The sequence below is a fragment of the Mirounga angustirostris genome, unplaced genomic scaffold, assembly GCF_029215605.1.
Source record: "Mirounga angustirostris isolate CCGP_5_RB_7025 unplaced genomic scaffold, mMirAng1.0.hap1 SCAF_2, whole genome shotgun sequence".
Lineage (NCBI taxonomy): Eukaryota > Metazoa > Chordata > Mammalia > Carnivora > Phocidae > Mirounga > Mirounga angustirostris.
The window spans coordinates 100857880-100873384 of NW_026991710.1; the positions used below are offsets into that span (position 1 = coordinate 100857880).

The following is a 15505-nucleotide window of genomic DNA, read 5'->3' on the forward strand; positions in this document are numbered from 1 at the left end:
TTTTAACAAATCTGTTTTCTCTCTCTAAACTTAGTACAGGTATTTGAGCTCAGGCTTCATGAGATCTTTGGTTTTTTCCTTCCTGAGCCATTTTGTCCAACTGAAAGGATTTACTGAGGGCCACCTTAATCCAATCAGGTTTTGTGCACAAGCCAGTAATTTGGTCTTTGTCCCTAAACTGAGTCTTAATCTGCGTCTTAATTAGCCTTGGCGGCTCACAGTACTTAATCTTTTAACTGGTTAGAGATGAGGAACAGTTTGATTTTCTAACCTGTAAGTCCTGGACTTCCTCAGCAATTTAGTCTCCTTGTCATCCTTTAGGTTAAAGTCACTTAATGTTTGAGTTCATTCTCCTTCTTGTATTACCATATCAAATGCAGCTCTTAACAACCAATTCACCTTAGTAACATTTCAAATCCTCTTTACAGAAAGCTCTGGGTACATTATTATGTAAGTGTTTGCCTTCCAAGTTATCTCAGGTGACAGCTTTACCAAATGTTTTGCTCCTGCATAAAATGTGTCACCAATATTCCAACCTCCAGTAAGTTTGCTAACTGTTAGCTGTTTAGGCCCTAAAATCTAGGCTACATATTTTAAGTTTGTATTATGGTAACACTCCACTTCTAAGTATCAAATTCTGTACTTTTCAACTTCGCTGCCTAACAGCTGTAAAAATCTCATGAGCCTTCAAAAATAAGCATTTCGTTCTTGTTAATGTTTCATAGAGGCAGCTATTGGACAGATGCAGCTATGTTGGCTCTAGTTGGCTCAGCTCCATGGGTCTTTCTTGAAGACCCAGGCTGAGGTTGAAAGCTGCGTGTGGTGCAGCATACCATTTTAGAGGCTAAGAAGAAAAGCAAGAGGCTGAGCCAATTCTCAGAACTTCCTTTAAAGCTTCTAATTGGATGTAGTATAGTCGTATCTGTTCACATTCCAATGGTGAGAAAAAAATGACATGGTTAAATCCAAAATCAATGGCAAAGAAGGGAGCATATATACTCCCCGCAACAGGTAGCAGGCAAGTCCCAAGGCCAAGGGCTGGGAGGCATAAACTGCTTATGAGGCGTGGGTACCATGTATAATTATGAGCAGTAATACAACCTACTCGATGTATAGGCTAGCAACTTCTTCAAATGATTCAAATGATTTTTAATATGATTTTTTTGTATGATGCAAACATCCCCAATGAAAACAGTAAAAATAAGACCATACACTCATGCCACTTTCCCAGAAAAGCCAATCATCAATGGAGCTTCAGAAACAGCCCATGGTTTTAAAAAATGGTATTGAGTCTTGCTTTAAATTTCTATCATCCATAGGCACTGTTTAGGAGGTTCTTTTTCTGTGTCAGAAAACCTCCCTTTCTCTTATCTCCATCAGGGCAGCTCAACACAGCTGAGACTCTAAGACTCTTATTTGCAATGATCTCTGGCACACATCTGAAGACCAGGGCCACCCAACAGGAAACAAGTTCAGAGGTCAAATCTCGTCATTGCTGTTCATTCGTGTCCTTACGACCATCACTGTCATTACCGATATGGGCACTGCAGTAAGACATGCCAAGGCCTCTGAGGCCAGCCAGTGACTGGGATATAACAGACATTTTGTAGCTGTTTGTTGAACGCTATTAAATCATCTAACGTTACCAAAGCATGGGCTCGAATCTTTAAGTGGTCCCCACCATCATGCCAACCTGCTGATTTTGAGTAGGTAAGCAACATAGTTCCACCATGGCCCTCACCCCCTTCACTCCCAAACCACTGTCTAAGGATCTAAGTATATAATGATGTTGTTTACTTTCAAAAATAATTCAATCTAAGATGTAATTGATTTCATCCTTTTAAAATATGTTTGATTTTACAGGAAGACATCTTTTTATCCAAGTCTGTTTTTCTGTAAAGGAAATATTTTGGAGACAGAGAACTGCTTTTCCCTTCCCAACTTCAGAGTTCTGTCCCATCAACTTAAGAACAGAACAGGATGTTCGTTTCTGTCTCAAGAACAATGGACATGAGGTTCTTCTTCCTAGAGCATTCTCCTCCACACACCACACTTCCTCATGTAATTAATTCCTTAGAAAGCTAAGCCAAGGGAAGATTGTCATGACCCCTGGCAGTTTATGACCTTCTGATGTGACCTTTGATAGAAACACGTATTTCTTTTTCATAATGCTGACCATACTTGAAAATTTTACATTATGTCTGTAATTGGTAATGATTGACTGTCTCTCCAAGTAGAATTTTAGCTCCATGAGAGCAGAGTCCATACCTAACTTCTTCACAACTGTATACCCAATGGTTATTCTATGTGTTACACATTATATATATCACAAACATATGTTGAATATATGGCTGTATAAGTGCCTAAATAAATGAGGGTTGGGGACTCTTGTTACATAATTCCTCTTTCTAAAGAGAGCAGCAACTTTCTATATAATCTCCTGATGGAGGAAAAAAGGCAGAAAAGCTCCTAAGTGCTTTCTTCCTTCCCCTCTGGATGTATCCACCCAATCTTGGTGGCCTCTTCCTGTTGGTTTACCTTTAAATACCCTTTCTTTCTGAACGTTTAGCACTTCATGACCACCCACGACCAAATATGTCCTTAGAAATTCCTCCAGTTACATGATTTTAAGTTGCACTGTGTGTTTGTGCATGTGTGTGAATGTGCACACACACATATATTTGTGTGTGATTTAGGAATTGTCTTGCTTAACTTAGGACATGATAATGCTAAGAGAAACAAATAAATACAAGGGTTATTGTATTTTTTTTTAATTTTGCAATCTGGGAGGTATTGAAAATGATGTCATTCCCTAATGACCTCATTCATGATGGAACTGTGAAGTGGGTTATGACAATGAAAGCATTACTGGGAGAGCTTCCAAATCCATCTGGCAAGCACAGAACGTATATTTTTAAAAACGATTGCTCAGTTTCTAAATGTAATGTGCTAAGATTCGATGTCAAATCAGTGGGAAAGTAAACATAAAAGACAGCAAACATAAATGATTAGTGTAGACCCAAAGCAAGAGAAAATTTTATATTTTGTAGACTTGATTATCAAGGTTTTCACATATGAATATCATGAGCACACATTTAATAGCACTTCTGAATTATGCTTCAGGAACTCACATTATTCCACTCTAATAACTTTTAACAGATTTTTTTCCAGGGAATGCATTTTTAAAACAGCTTTATTAAAGTATAAATTATATACAGTAAAATTTGCCTATTTTAAATGTTCAATTCAATGACTTATAATGTAGTCTCAACATATTTTTTCTTCAAACTAAATTTGTAAATTTCGTGGAAAAGAAAATGTATATGATATGAAATGGCATTCTATTTAAAATTATTTAAGAGCGTACTGGTGTGTACATACATTTTTATTTCCCCTTATTCTGGAACATAAATGTTACATTTTCAAACAAAACTAAAAGTGTTAAGTTTCACAGATCAAAAATTCCTTTTGAAAGTGAATTTTTAAAACCACATAGGTTTTTCCCCTATTAAGAGTTTTCCCTATTACCTCAGAGAAATAGTCAAAAGATAAGATACCTGGTAGTAGAAAAGCAAAACTAACTAAATAAATAAATAAAATTTAATTTAAAAAGTAAATAAAATGCAGCTTCTGTATTTAATTTCTAAATCAAGAATGTGGTATTATTCATTACTTTTCATATCATCTTGAAAAGCAATTGCATATACTAACCCAAGTCATCTAGGACATCTTCATCCAACTTATCAGACTTGATCCCTCACCCACTGGCTTGCTCAGGCACGGGTCAGACCCTACCTGGTCTGCCATGACCAGCAGATGGCTGAAACTCAAATGGTTTTTTCAAAGCTCTTCTCTACTGACTGAGTAGGAAGGGGCAAACATCTCCATCCTGCCCACTGTGGGTTAGGAGAGTTAACAGCACCCAAGTAGCCCCCTCTCAAAATCTTCCTCTCCATCTTTAATTCTCATAAACCTTTTATCTTAGTGCCTCAGCCAAAATTTCAATCAAATTTTAATTATTTGTACATACTGCTGCAGCAGAGCATCTTACTAAAGACTTGACTAGTGGGTTATCTCCTGAGGACTTAAAGAAAACTTTTTCACTGCTGTACAAGAAATGTTTCCTGACTCTCCTTGGGATGTTTGCAGTAAATTATTAATGGTGGTTAAGTCTAGGAGGTGGGAATGGAGAGGATCAGAGAATTTTCACTTCTTTATTATAAAGTAATATATATATATTTTTGTGTTTATTTATTTGCCTCCAGAAGCACATCTTACTTCTACAACATAAAACATGTTGGAGATTTGAAAGACAGGTAAAACGTGGCTATAAAAAGCTTAAAAATGAAACAATTAGGAAAGGAGGAAGTAAAAATTGTCTTGTAAGTAAAGCATGGAATAGGGATAGAATAAATAGAAGGGATACCTTTTGCTAATAAAAAGCTGGAATTTTCATATTTTCAGAGTCATTTTGATGTGGCTTCACCAAAGCTACGTTATGAAATTTTTTCTCAGGCAAAATAACTGTATCAAAATGAATGTGAAAAGTCGTTACATCAGAGTGGTCTGCTCACCTCACTATGGGAGCATCTCCCACCAACAAAAGTAATCGGCAAAGCAGCTCACCCTCTGACAAGTTTCTCAGAGCCACCCTTGCTTACTTTTACCCTGTTTTTCTTGGTACACATGGATGCCTATTCAGCTCCCTGATGCAGATTTCACTTACCCCCCTGGGATCTGTTCTTGTGTGGGACCTAGCTTCTCTCTATCTGATAAAAGATTTAGCTTGACCCTGGAACAAAAAATCTAGAATGTCGCTTCTCTATGTAAGCGCCTCTTGCTGCTCATATTGATCATTCCAAACTGTCTCCCGAATCTTGAAATATAAGCCTCCTTACCTGCTCCTTTTACTGTCCAGACATAGCCCCAGACTCTATTTCTAAAACTGTTCTATCAGTCATTTTCTCAGGTTTTTTTTCTACCTAAGGAAGGGCACATAGATGCTGTGCATCTTCCAGTGTCTTCTTCATAATGCGAACAGGGACACTGAATGATGTGGTCACCAAGCATCGAAATGATATCGCCCATCATTGCTGTCTCCTGCGGGTTTCCTGCTGTTACACAGAAACTGTCATGGTGCTGGGCACCAGTGAAGACATTTCAGGTTAGACTTCAAATTCAAAGTGACTCCCATGGAAAGGAACTTTAAATATCCTGCCCGCCACCATGACTCAAATGCCTGTTTATCCTGATAGAGACCCATAACCTTCAGAGACAGTAAGGCATGGCACTCAAGTGAAAGACCAAGGGCTCTCCTACCTAAACCATTCCAGAATTACACATAAAAAGAACATCCAGATTTACACGGGATATTAGAATAAAACAGCACTTTTCTAGAAACAGTTGAGATCCAGAGCTTAAAGGATGTGCTTTCTTAAGTAAAGTAGGACAAGTGTATACAAAAAAGTAACTGATGGTGTTCCATAGCTTGGGGACTTGATTGAGAATGTCTGCATCCATGTTTCAATCTGAGAACTGCCCTTAGTTAACTATGTAAGTGTATACACCACCTCTGCGGTCTCAGCCAAAGCGCAGGGAACTAGAAAGAGCCCACCTCCTATTATATTTCATTGAGAATTAATATTCTTTTTTTTTAAGGTTTTATTTATTTATTTGTCAGAGAGAGAGAGCACAAGCGGGGGGGAGCAGCAGGGAGAGGGATAAGGATCATGACCTGAGCCAGAGGCAGGTGCTTAACCAACTGTGCCACCCAGGTGTCCCAAGAATGAATCTTCTTTTAGAGAAAACAATCAAGTGGTCAGGAGAACAAGCTGCATTTTGTCATAGCAGTCACAAGTTGCTTTTTTACACTGAGAACCGAGAAGTTGGATTTGGTGCGTGTCCAGTTAAATTAGATTAGAATTGTCATCTCATCCACACTTATTTCGACGTAATTGCTACTGAAGCCAGTTAGAACAAATACAAGTAGGCACGCCACCCATCAGACTTCTCATTGAGTGCCCAAAGTATCTTGGGCACTCTGGTAGAATTGAAAAATAAAAAAAGTTTAGGGGCGCCTGGGTGGCTCAGTTGGTTAAGCGACTGCCTTCGGCTCAGGTCATGATCCTGGAGTCCCGGGATCGAGTCCCGCATCGGGCTGCCTGCTCGGCAGGGAGTCTGCTTCTCCCTCTCCCACTCCCCCTGCTTGTGTTCCCTCTCTCGCTGTGTCTTTCTCTGTCAAATAAATAAATAAAATCTTTAAAAAAAAAAAAAAAGTTTAAAAAATTCATCTTCATCCCAGCGTAGGAGTGAAGGGTGGCTAATAAAATGAAAGATCTTTATTTATGGAGCTGAGTTCATAGAACCCATCCAGTAGAATCCTGAATGTGCTCCTTATTTTCTCAGACATGTAAGGTATACCCAAATGTTTAACCTGGCATCTTCAGAAATCCTGCTGCTTCCATATTCTGGAAAATATAGGAGCCAAGACTTTTCTTCACCTCCATCCCTGGCAACTCCATTAGCTTGCCATGCCAGAGGAACACAGATGCTGTTGACTGTCCTACTAGCATGATAGTTTATCTTAAGTCTATCAGACTTTTTCACGTAATAAAAATACCCAAGAATTTAGGAGCATCTGTTTTGGTATCAACTCTTAGATCCCTACTGAATCACACCAAATAGATATCCATATTGAACTCACATAACTGCCATAATCTCCAGTGATATTTGGCCAGTCAAGGTTTAATTTCCTACCGTTACAGCCTACTCTGTTTATTTGAAAATAGTCGGATTCACAGGGGGGGACACACACAGACTCCAGGGACATGTACTTGTTTGGTGTGAGTCAGGGTGTTTGATTTCCTCTCTGAAAGATCCAAAAGCTGAATAAGGAAATAAACATAGGCTAGCGGAGACCCACTGGGGACTTTTTTCTGTTTGGTCAGTCACTTCTCTTGTTGGCACATGGCACTACATGTGCGACTTTTACTGCCTCCCCCCCCCCCCCCCCCCCCCGCCTCTGGATATCCTCATTACATGAGAAAATGTAATAAAACCTTTGTTTTCCTGAGAGTAGTCCTATCCTTCACTTTCAACAGCACCTGAGGGCTCTTCACACATTCTAAAGGAAAACTTACAGCCAGGCAGATCTCTCCACTCCTACCTCCCTGCAACATACAGCGGCCACATAAGAGAACTATTTCCTGGTATGAATTACGTCCAACAATTCCTTTACAACAGCATGCCTAATGAGGCAAAACAGTCAACATGGAGAAGAAAACTCCATGCCACAAGGAGCCAGAAACATGGTTCTACGTGAATAACTTCCTTCTCAATCACGAAGCAAACAAAACAGAAACATTATAGAAAATTCGTAAGAATGAAAAATTGTAATATTATAATTTAACAGGAAGTGTTAACCAAAAGGAGGAGCTAAAAAGAATGTTCCGCATTCAAATTTTTTTTTTTTTTTTTTTTTTTTTTGGTTAGCAAGAATTGAAAATAGTCTATATAATGACTGGATGTATGCCTTTTAAAAAGACCCTCTTTGAAATGATTATCAGTCTATTCTTTCCTGATTTGAACTATAGGATAAAACCGATAGAGATTGAAGTTGAAATAGCATGTATGGTTTACCTAGTTTAAACATCTATAAAATACTACATAAAGAAAATGGGGAAGAAATAAGAAAAAAGTAGCAACACTAAAAAAATACTAATAAAAATGAGTCCAAATATTTTACTCTAGTTGACTAAGCTTTTGGCTTTGGAGTTTCAGGCTTTTTTAGGCTAATCTTCACTAGCAGTTTAAAACATCTGTGTATCACCATTTTCCCAACTCATAGGGAATCATAAACAAATTGACTTAAACAGTATGTTAGGGTGCGCCACCATAACAAATACCACAGACTGGGTGACTTAACAGAAATTTATTTTCTCACGTTTTGAAGGCTGGGAAGTCCAAAATCAAGGTGTGGGCCGATTGGGGTCCCGGTTAGAGATCTCTTCCCGGCTGCAGATGCTGTCTTCTTGCTGTCCTCACATGGCAGAGAGAGGGGAAAGCAAGGTCTCTCGTGGCTCTTCCTATGAGGGTACCAATCCCATCACGAGGGCCTCACCCTCATGACTTCATCTAAATCTAATCACTCCCCAAATGCCCTATATTCAAATACCCTCCCATCAGGGGCTGTAACTTTAACCTACGAATTGGTGTGGGAGGGAGACACAATTCAATCTGTGGCAAGCAGCAATAGTTCAGCTCTCCCCACCGCGGCGTGCACTCACGCACACGCGCACGCACGCACGCATTCTCGCGCACGCCCGCACGCATTCTCGCGCACGCACGCATTCCCGCGCACGCACGCACGCATTCTCGCGCACGCACGCACTCACAAGGCGCGGCCCCGGGAAAGGGCACTAGAGTTTATGTGTCCTACCGTCAGCAGCGGGGAAGCTGTGTAGGCCCCTCTCTTCCTTCTCCAGGCCTTACAGGGGTCCTAGCCTGCTGCAAGGGGTAAGTTAAAGGGGTTTATGGAAGATCTTGCGGCACACTGGGCAACACTCCATCTGGTCAGCCATCAAAAGAGTTCTAAAGATCATTGAGTAAAAAATATATTCACTGGACATAGATTGGAAAAACAGCCAGTCTGCTTAGTCCCTGGGCCCAAGACATGGACAGTATTTGGAGGCAAGAGTACAACATAAGGAAATCATCAGAAGCACAGGCAAAGAATTATGTACCAGGATGTTCATAGAAGCATTATTTAAAGTTGCAGAACAACCAAAAAAAAAAACCTGGACTCAAACCAAATAGCCCAAAATATGGGATAGTTAAATAAGATGGACTATTAAACAGACATTAAATATTATGTTTTCAAAATATATTTAATTAAATGGAAAAATACGAGATACTGTGAAGTTAAAAAACATGCACAGCCGTATATATAGTATGTTTTAAATCAGTGTCAAAAGTGCTACGTTCAAAATGAGCCGAGACTTGTGAAAAATACTTAGGACAATATAAAATACTCTTCCATCATATTTTAGGCAATGAGAAAAGACAAGGCAGGAAAAGAACCGTACTGCTTGGGGAAGAGAGCAATTTGCTAACAAACATTAGAATTTCTTTTTCTCCAGCCAGGAAAATGATCTTCAAATTCTACAAATAGAATATGCAAAGAAAACGTAAATTTCAACACCAAATGGTGAAGAAAGCTAGTAGTCCATAGTTTAGATAAAGATAAAAATCCTGTGTTTGTGTACCATCACATCTATGACACTGGGCACATTGGCACATAATACCATCTCAGTTAAACTTGTGACAAACAACTAAGTATAAGAATGAATACACGCTGAGAAGTATCCAAAATGGTGGTTATCAGTAGCTTAGAAGTGGGAGATATGCAAAGATAATTGATTAAAGGGTATAAACTTCCAGTTACAGGATTAGCAAGTTCAGGGGCACCTGCGTGGCTCAGTGGGTTAAGCATTTGCCTTTGGCTCAGGTCATGATCCCGGGGTCCCGGCATTGGGCTCCCTGCTCAGTGGGGAGCCTGCCAGGGAGCCTGCTTCTCCCTCTCTCCTCGCTCTTGCTCTCTCTCGCTATCTCTGTCTCTCTCAAATAAAAAAATAAAATTTTGAAAAAAACTAAGATTAACAAGTTCTGGGGCTCTAATGTATAACATGGTGATTACAGCTAATAATACTTTGTATTATATATGTTTATTTATATTTATATTATTATAGCTAATAATACACTTTAAAGTTGGTAAAAGAGTAACTCTTAAATGTTCTCACTACAAAAAAGAAATGGTAATTATGTGACAGGACAGAGGAGTTAGCCATAGGATTATGACTTAGTCATAATCATTTTGTAATACACAAGTTTATTAAATCAACACCCTGTATACATTAAACTTACACAATGTTATATGTCAATTCTCTCTCAATAAAGTGGGGTAAAATTTTTTAAATATATATTTTTTAAAGTATCAAGGACTTCAAAAAAATTCAGTGATATATCGAGTTGCTCAAAAAATGTCCAGGTATGTCCTCAGTATTTGTAGATAAATTTCAAAACATCAACGAATCTCTTGAACGGTTTCAGAAGAGTGTGTAGAGATTTTCCAATAATTTATCCTGGAAATGAAAATTGATGTATTCGATACATTCAATCCTAAAGACCAAGGAGATGTTAGAGCAGATTGCCATACAGGTGATTGATCAGAAGGGATTGTCGTGCTTAATGTCAAAACAATTATATATCCTTTTATCCATATGTGACCCAACAGAACTCAGCCTCTGCTGGTAATTGTCTTTCATTATTTGGTTAAAAAAATTTTTTTTAACAAAAGTAGGGAACCACTGGAGATTTTTGAACGGGAAACACCTCTCGTTGATAAAGATCAGTCAGTTCTGTACCTAATACACTGGAAATTGAAGAGACTGGAGGCCTAAAGATCAAGCATATGACAAACTAGAATATTCTAGGTAAAAGCAGTAATAGGGTAAGAAATACAAAGTAAAAGTCAAAAGGGTGTTAATAGTAGAGACATAAAGAGAAAAGCAGCAGTACAACTGACCTAGCTGGAAGATGGAAACAGAAAAAATCAGAGACTATGCCAAGATTTCAAAATTGGATGGCTAAGTGAATAGTTGTGCCATGACTAGAAAGAAGAAAGTCGTGTTTCCTAACTTAGAGTGAGGTGATGCTTAATTCGATTATTACTCATTATACGTTGGAACTCTCAAATAGCGCACTGAGATTATGGACGCGGCCCTCTGGAGAAAAGTATATGCAGTCCTGCGCCTACACCGTGACCGAACCCGGGAGGTGGGGGTGTGGGGGTGGGGGGGCGCCGAGGTTGTGCACATAGCCTGCTGGGCCAGGTGGAGCACGCCATCTGCTGTAACTGATATTCGCAAAAATGAGTCCCCGTGTTCTACGAAAAAGAAGTTCATTGAGTTTTGAGTGTAGTCCACGTCCACTAACTGCTTCCTCTTATTCCATTCTTTACTGTGTGCTGAAGACCCATCAACGAATAAAGCAGTCTCTTGAGATTGCCACGAAGCACAAAATTTTAGAGATTTTTTTCAGTATTCTCTATATAAGAATAACAGTGTGTTGTAGAAATATTTCTATCAGAAATAGTAAAAAAAAAAAATAGGCTTGTCATTTAAATGCATATTCTTCGGATATCTGGGAAGTGTACTGGCATGGAACAAACTTTTCTTGAGCAATGCTGGGAAAATGAGGTGTTGCTGTATCGGGTTAGCGATATTAAATCAGAGATTATATGTAGACAGTGAAGGGATTGAGAAGTAATTTTGGTTTCCTTTTCAGAACGGGGGGATCAGAGAGATTTTTTTTAATAATAATCATCAAGTACGGTAATGGCAAACACTCTGAAAATATTAAGTGTTGCAAGCAATTTATTATGTCTATTACATTCTCAGAAAGACAATCAGTCGATATTGCAATCTTAAATATAAACTTGCAGAGTGCTAAATCCTCTTCCAAACTAAACTTCAAAACCCTCAACGATGATTGTCTATAATAAACAAGGCAGAGTAGTTTACTTATGGCCCAAAGTTAGACTTTGAAGTTCACTTTTAAAGAACGTATTTGTTAGTAGTTCTCCAAAAGAATGTTAATTATGAGAATGAAAGGATAGATTAAGTCCTGTAAAATTTTATTTTCAAAGAAATGCTTCAATGCCTCCTTTGATATATGACTCATATCACCACTTTAAAAGACATAGCAACAGTAAAAACTTCTTTAAAATTAGCAAATCAAAAATTCTAAAATCTCATAATCTATGTTCACCTCAAAATCATAATACCATAATGATTGCAAGGATGACATTATTGTATGTACCACAAAGAAAGGAATAAAAACAAAGCTACACAAGTTATAACACGTGTTTTTTGTAGCTCAGAACTTTCACTACATACTTACTGAAAGAGCTTTATAATACCTACTGAGGTATAGGTTTTTATCTTATGCCCTGCTTGAATCTATATAAAAATGAAACTATAAGAGGGGCGCCTGGGTGGCTCAGTCAGTTAAGCATCCGGAGGACTCTTGGTTTGGGCTCAGGTCATGGTCTGGGGCTCATGGGATCCAGCCCCAGATTGAGCTCCAGGCTCGGGCAGGAGTCTGCTTGTCCCTCTCCCTACCCTTGCCCCTCCCCCTGCTCCCTGTTCACGTGCATGTGTGCTCGAGCTCTCTCAAATAAATAAATAAAATCTTAGAAAAACTATAAAGTATAAGCAAAACAAATCGGTTAGGGTATTCCTAAAGCTTACTCCCATCCCAAATCCAGTATTTCCAAACATGTTCAACTCAGAGTCATGGATGACCATGTTTCCCACACAATACTATCATCTATGCTATCAAGAGTGCTGGTCCTACAGTATCGTCTCTGCAATTTTATTCCAAGTTGCTGATATTCATACTGTAAGTTTTTATGCACGTGGACTAGCAATGACAAGGACATCAGAACCACAAGACACAACCTGTTTCCAGAAATGTGAAAATGTAAAAAGAAATGTAAATGTTAGAATCTTTGAAATATGATGTATCTTAAGAGCTAAGATATAGTAAAGAAATTTGATTTACAGCTCTAATTTCTGACCCCCTCCCCTCATGGAAGTAAAGTTGACACACGGTTCCATTAGTTTCAGGTGTACGACCCAGTGATTCAGTGACTCTACACCTGGTGCTGTGCTCACCATTCAGCTCTAATTTCTTACAGGCTCTTGGACCTTCTTCGCTGTTCACCAGAAACTGTAAATCTGACATTTGCAAAGTGTTAACCTACTCTAAAGGGTGAATTTGGAACTTTAAAAAGGAAAGCAGTGGCCTTTCTACTGCTTCAATGATGTCAACACCAACAAAGGAAGCAGCCCCGGCATCCTCACCAGCTAAGGCAAAACCATCTATTTGGACTTACGTCTTCGGACCTGTTAAATTTATGTAGAACTGAACTCATCCTATCCCCACATTCCCAAGATTTTTAAAACAAACAAACAAGCAAAGTCCTTGCTTCTCGGAGGTTATAAGTAAATCTAAGGGAAATGGTGTTTTCTGTTGGGGTTGTTTGTTTGTTTGTTTGTTTTGAGAAAATATTGTCATCTTATTTCAAGTTATAGACTGACTTCTAGAAATGAGATTCAAATTTTTTGAGGCTATAAACACCGAGCCAAGCAATACTCTTGAAGTAAACATCCTAGAAGTCAGACTAGTATGATACATATGATTAAGGCATTGCTGTGCTCACTTTTGCAAGTTTATACTTAAACCAGAGAAAATCAGCTACAAGATGAATCTAAACAAATAGTATGCCGGAATATATTATGTACTCTGAAATTTTAGTTTTTTAGCGTTCATAGCGGTAATAACTCAGATCAGCTTTGATATTTTTTTTTTCAAACTTACCAAATATCCCAGAAAGTAAAAACACAGAAATAGCAAAATATTTTTTAGAATTTAAATGTAAAATGTTTTTACATGCTAAATTCTGATCTGTTTGCCACTGGGAAAATCACATAATTTGCAACTAGATTCTGAGAAAGGGGGATTAGGAAAAAAAGTAAAGAGTGAACGATATGTTTTACTAGACATTTTCTTCATGTATGTTTATTACTTCTTTAAGAAACATAAGTTTTATGAATCTTTAGTTAAAAGCATGAAAGAAAAGCAATCTAAAATGGGTCAACTGAAAAAATATATATAATAACAACGAAACACTAAAAATGAAATTACATTAGCATGTACCTGTATTTCAAATAGGAAAGTAGATTTAGCTTGAGATGATATTCAAAATCTGTAAGTGCTGGGCACAGACACCAATCAATGAGAATGGCACTGCTCTCAATGGCCGGAACAACCATATGTATTATCAACTGGATACCAAGCCAGCAAGTCAGCCTGTGATGTGCTCCACCAATTGCTCAACATCCCAATATATGGGAGAAATAAATGAAAGATGTCTACTACTTTTTGTTTGTTTTACTTACTAGAAGATTTTTGCATTTTCTTGGACGGATCAAATGTTTACAAAAAGATGTGCACATTTTCCATTGATAGGCAAGAGATGATAGAGATATGGTGACCAGTTACTTGAATTACTAGAGATGACAGGACCATCCAACAGAGGGAGGGAAGAAAAGGAATTCAGAAAAATGACAACAGAGAAGAAAGATGGCTAATGAGAAATTTCTAGTAGCCAACATGGCGAGAGGACTTTTAGGAACTACTGTCCTGATTTAATTTGCTTTTTTAATTCTTTCTGTGTTTAATCCTCCTGTATTAACCATGAAACCTATGCTACTTACATAAATACCCTTGTTGTAGTATAGCTTGGGGAAACTAAAAACCCAAGGCTGAGTCCTATACTTAGGAAAGAAGAGAAAGAAAGGAAGGAAGGAAGGAAGGAAGGAAGGAAAGAAAAAGGAAAGAAGAGTAGGAAAAGGACAGAACCTAAGGAAAATTACAAATAGGAATCGAGAAATATACAAGAGTAGTAATTTAGAGCAGGCTGGAAATCATCCACACTAACCAAGAATTAATAGAAATACCGAGTAAGGCAATAGGCCTCTCACAATACTTAAAATGGGAGTTCATCTATTACATTTGGACATAGAAAAAAACTGTAGGTAATATCAAAAAGCTGGAGTACATGGGACATCTTTGCTTCACTATATAACACTTTACCATATAATAATGGTTGTCATTAGTTTCTTACTTCCCATGTGTCAAAGAACCTAAAAAGCTATTTTATTTTATTTTGTTTTTGTTTTTGTTTTTTAAAGATTTTATTTATTTATTTGCGAGAGAGACAATGAGAGACAGAGAGCACGAGAGGGAGGAGGGTCAGAGGGAGAAGCAGACTCCCCGCCGAGCAGGGAGCCTGATGCGGGACTCGATCCCGGGACTCCAGGATCATGACCCGAGCCGAAGGCAGTCGCTTAACCAACTGAGCCTCCCAGGCGCCATAAAAAGCTATTTTAGAATAAGTAGATTTATGGCTTATTTTGTATTTATATCTTTGACTCAATGTTTTCTACTATGTTTCATCATTTCACAATATGAAATATTTCCATCAAAAAAAACAAAAAAACCCTCCTCTCTCATCCTAAAAATACACCCAAATCAATCAGTGTTATTCTCACTCAAATGCATAGATAGGCTGTCACGTACTTACGGACCGCTTGGATGGAAATACAAAAAAGGAACATTCTTAATGTCAGTTAAGCATAATCACTCGTATGGACCATAACTGACACCGAAACCAGTTTCTTCGTCAATGTTTGTGTAGGAGATGGCTTGGAAATGGACCAACTTTTTAAGGCCCACCTGTGTCAAATTGGTCTAGAGGTAAGGATCATGTGATGCAGATAACATGTTTATTTACTTCTTGGAATTCTATTCTACGTCTAAATACTTGACATAAAAAATCCTAGAATATTGCAATTTAGAATATTTGAGTGAAGTAAGCAAG

The 15505-nt window shown here is 38.2% G+C and overlaps 1 protein-coding gene and 1 pseudogene across 5 annotated transcripts in view; one reads left to right on the plus strand and one right to left on the minus strand.

Annotated features, from left to right (window-relative positions):
• The window catches only part of LOC135363646 (large ribosomal subunit protein eL39-like), a 75561-nt pseudogene extending 67238 nt beyond the window's left edge, over positions 1–8323 (minus strand).
• Positions 8324–8395: 72 nt separating this feature from the next.
• The window catches only part of LOC135363645 (mitotic spindle assembly checkpoint protein MAD2A), a 56941-nt gene continuing 49831 nt past the window's right edge, over positions 8396–15505 (plus strand). For 2 of the 5 annotated variants that reach the window (XR_010409526.1, XM_064585010.1), the window contains exon 1: positions 8396–8514. The gene's annotated coding sequence lies outside the window, so the exon portion shown is untranslated. The remainder of the gene's footprint in view (positions 8515–15505) is intronic. The other 3 variants (XR_010409525.1, XM_064585011.1, XM_064585009.1) reach the window with 2 other exon arrangements.